Source organism: Tupaia chinensis, unplaced genomic scaffold (assembly GCF_000334495.1).
Source record: "Tupaia chinensis unplaced genomic scaffold, TupChi_1.0 Scaffold000176_1, whole genome shotgun sequence".
Lineage (NCBI taxonomy): Eukaryota > Metazoa > Chordata > Mammalia > Scandentia > Tupaiidae > Tupaia > Tupaia belangeri.
In genome coordinates, this window is record NW_006159651.1 from 51,309 (window position 1) to 55,589 (window position 4,281).

At 36.7% G+C, this 4,281-nt stretch overlaps 1 protein-coding gene across 1 annotated transcript in view; it reads right to left on the minus strand.

Moving 5' to 3' along the window:
* LOC102490003 (MHC class I polypeptide-related sequence A) overlaps positions 1-4,281 on the minus strand; it is a 26,954-nt gene that overhangs the window by 21,758 nt on the left and 915 nt on the right. The window lies entirely within an intron of this gene.

A 4,281-nucleotide genomic window follows, 5' to 3' on the forward strand; every position in this document is an offset into this window, starting at 1 on the left:
GGGGGAGAAAGGAATGGAAGACAAGTGTAGACAACAGATAGTGTGAAAAGAGGGTGGGAAAGAACAGAGTGTAAGAAACAGGGGTAAAAGAACTAGAAAAAATAGGTGTAAAAAAACTATGAAACTAGAATTGGAAAATTTTTGATGATAACATACATGATTAAGTCACTATGCAGTATACTCTGGATGGGAAACCACATTTAGTATGCTGTGACGATGATTATGGGATGAATGTAAATTAATTACTTTAAAAAAAGTTTCAGGTGGAAAAAAAAACACAAAAATTGTTTTTCTTGAAATTAAAAAATGCATATTTGATGACTGCAGTAAGCTATATACCCCCAGCTAGATACTACTTTATAGTATGTTCATTCTACACACTGAGGTTTATGTCTAAAGTCAGCCTTGTGTTCATGGATATGTATATATCAGCTGCGCTTGCTACTGGAAATATTTAGATTAATTAAGCTCATTAGCAAATCAATAAAATGGGAGGGAAATGCAAAGAAAGCAACCATGGATACCAGAGACAGTGTGGGAGGAGGGTAGGACACAGCAGAGGGTGAGAGGTAGGGATGGCAAAAGCAAAACATACAGGAAACAAGAAATGGAGAAGTATTTGTTGACGATAACACGTATGTTGATGTGCTTGACTGAGCCAAAATATGGTGTATTCTGGATGGGAAATCTCATTTTGTCAGCTGTAATGATGTATAGTGAGTGAATGTAAATAAATAAATTTAAATTTTAAAAAATCACAATGAGATACCACTTAACCACAGTCAGAATGGCTAAAATTAAAAAGATAAATAATGAGAAGTGCTGGTGAGGCTCTGGTGAAAAACAAACTCTCCTACACTGTTGATAGAAATGCAAATTAGTACAACCACTTTGGAGAACCATATGGAGATTCCTCAGAAAGCTACAAATAGAACTACTGTACAACCCATTAACTCCACTTTTAGGTATTTATCGAAAGGATAGAAAAATCCTCAGTCAGAAACACACTTGCATATCCACGTTTATTGCAGCATTATTTATAATCACTAGGACATGGAATCAACCCAAATGTCCAAAAATAGATGATTAGATTGAGAAATGTGGCATATGTACTCTTTGGAATGCTACTCAGCCATATTAAAAAAAAAAAAAGAAACCCTGACATTTGATACAAAGTGCACAAATATGAAAGACTTGATAGGCAAAACAAGTCAAACTATGAAAGACAGATTGTATGTCCCCACTCAATATACTGCAATCTATGACAGAAATTGAGAGTTTGGAAGGTATAGTAACAGGAAGGGCAGTGGTAAATACCAGAGATAGTAAGGATAGGGGTAATATGGGGGTGGGTAATGGTGGGAGAGAGGAAGGGAACGGGAAAGAAAAAGAAAAAAAAATACGCATAATTGGCCAAAAAATGAAAAGCTTTTGCTGCTGCTGATGTGTATAGTAATGTCTTTGTCTTGACTGATGCAAGGTAATCATGCTGGAAAAACAAATTTTATACATTGTAAAGATATATGTGATTTGGAACCAGCACATCATAACTAGATTGGTAAACATTAAAGATAAAGACAATATTCTAAAAATGTCAAGGGAGAAACATCAAGTTACTTATAAAGGCTATCCCATTAAGCTAACATCAGACTTCTCAACTGAAATAATGCCAGCAAGGAAGGAATGGGAAAATGTGATCGAAACATTAAAATAGGGACCAGCAGTTGACATAATGGCTATGTTGCTGGACTCTGGAGAGGAGAATGGAGGAGAAAGGATTGAGGCATGGCCATCCGCCCGGAGGGGTGAGTTCTCGCATTCTGTCTCTCTGTCTCTCTCTGTCTTTCTGGAGAGCTCACACGCCCTATAGCAAAAACTTCTAAAAAAAGAAAAATCTACAACTATGAGGCCAATAGGTGGTATGGTGGCTTAGGGCACTGGACTCCCACAGAGCTGACCACGGTTCGAGTCCTGAGCCTGACAGCTTGCTTTCTCACTTCCCCTACCCTACTCTGTCTCTCTCTGGTCAAATTAAAATTAATTAATTAAATTAAAATAATTTTTAAAAATCTACAAATAAAGTTGTCATACTATCCAGTAAGTCTACTCTTGGGTATCTACCCAAAGGATAGTAAAACAGTCCAAAAAACACTTGCACATTCATGTTTATTGCAGCATTATTCACAATTACTAAGACATGCATTAGCAATGTCCAAATGTCCAAGAACAAATGATGGATTGAAAAGTTGTGGCATATATACACTATGGAATACTATTCAGCCATAAAGAACAGTGAGACCTTGACATTTCATATGAAGTGGACAAATATGAAAGATTTAATGCTAAGTGAAGCAAGCCAGACTATGAAAGACAGGCATAGTATGTCCCTACTTAATATGAATGTCTGTGCTCTATGGCAAAAACTGAAAGGCTGGAGAGTCTAATAGTAGGGAGGACAATTGAAAATATCAGAGACAGTATAGGAGGGGTGGGTAGTAGGGGGTGGGAGGAAAGAGTTCAGGGGAAAAAACTTAACAGAAACAAAACTGGCAAATTATCTGTTGATGATAATATACATGGTAATATCTATGACTTGATTAATATGCACTGTATTCTTGCTGAGAAAAACCATGTTGTGTGCTATAAAGATGTACAGTGATTAAATGTAAATTTAAAAAGTACAATTAAAAAAGTGACGGGCTGGTAAGAAGTAATAATAATAGTAGTAGTAGCTTGGAAAAGTATAATTAAAAGGAGAATAGTGGGCAATATGAAATGCAAAATACATATTTAAAAAAGGGTCTTCAGGGCTGGCAGGTGGCATGGTAGTTAAGGGCGCTGGACTCCCACATGGTGGAGCATGGGAGTCCAGTCCTGGACCTGGCAGCTTACTTTCTCTCTCTCTTTCTCTCTCTCTCTCTCTTTCCCCCCTTCTCTGGTCAAATTAAAATAAATAAATAAATAAATAAATAAAGTTAAATAAAATAATTCTTAAAAAAAAAAAAAAGGTCTTCTGGGAATATTACCAGTTTCACAACTGTGTGTGTGTGAAATTCCCTAAAGCTCAGAAGGCAGGTGAGTTTACATCCATGTTTAGGGATACTTAGGACATCTTCATTAACTGAAAAAAATAATAATATCATCTATACAGGTGTGATTTATAACTAGAATTCAGCACATTAAATATTCATTTATAGGGACCAACAGATGGCGTAATGGTTACGTCGCTGAACTCTCATGTAGTTGACTGCAGTTCAAGTCCCAGACCCTGTGGCTTAAACTCATGCCAGGCACGTGTGCATGTGTGCCCAAGATCCCGAGAGGAGGATGGAGGAGAAGGGATTGCGGCCTGGCCATCCCTCCTGGGGGAGTGACTTCTCGCCTTCTGTCTCTGTCTCTCTCCTTCTGGCGAGCACACACATCCTATAGCGAAAAAAAAAAGCTCTCAAAAACAGAACACATCTCATTTATAACACCTAAATAAATCTATAATTAAAATGTATATAAAACATTGATATTCTTGTATCTTGATAATTTTTTTTTAATTTCTGTATGTGTGAAAAGAACCAGGGACTATAGTCATTCAGTTATGCTTTTTCTCAGTTAAAACACTGCAACAAAAGGCAATTGGTTCCTAAAAAATTGAGTGAGGTGGGATTCATTTGTTTTCATTCAATTTAATTTAATAACTGTTAATTAATGATAAATGGCCTTTTTAAATTCAGATTTATTTAACTTTTATTTATGGTCATTATTATTATTTTAATTTACCAGAGATAGAGAGAAAGTGAGAAAGCAAACCACCAGGTCTGGGACTCAAACCACGACTGGCTGTGAGGGAGTCCAGTGCCTTAACCACCACACTACCCACTGGCCCCATGTCAGTATATTCTTATCTACATACAAGGTCTTGTATTAAATAAAATCAAAGTTTTTTGGTGAAAAATAATTTAAGAATAAAAAGCCATTTCTGAGGCCAGCAGGTAGCACAGAGGTTAAGGTACTAGATTCCCACATGGTTGACAGCAGTTTGAGTCCCAAACCCAGCAGCAGCTTGGAAATTCACTTTGGGCACGTATGTATGCAAACAAACAAAAATGTCTTAATCTACACAATGAGAGTAATTTCTACGTGCTAGGTTGTTAGTCTAAGGCGAGCTGTGTAAACATTTACTATAAAGGAAAGGTTCATTCCCAGCCAACTCTTACACAGAATTTTTTTTTTTTTTGGAGAGGTTTTTTTTTTTTTTTTTTTTAGGGCGGGTGGGCCTCGCCACACGCA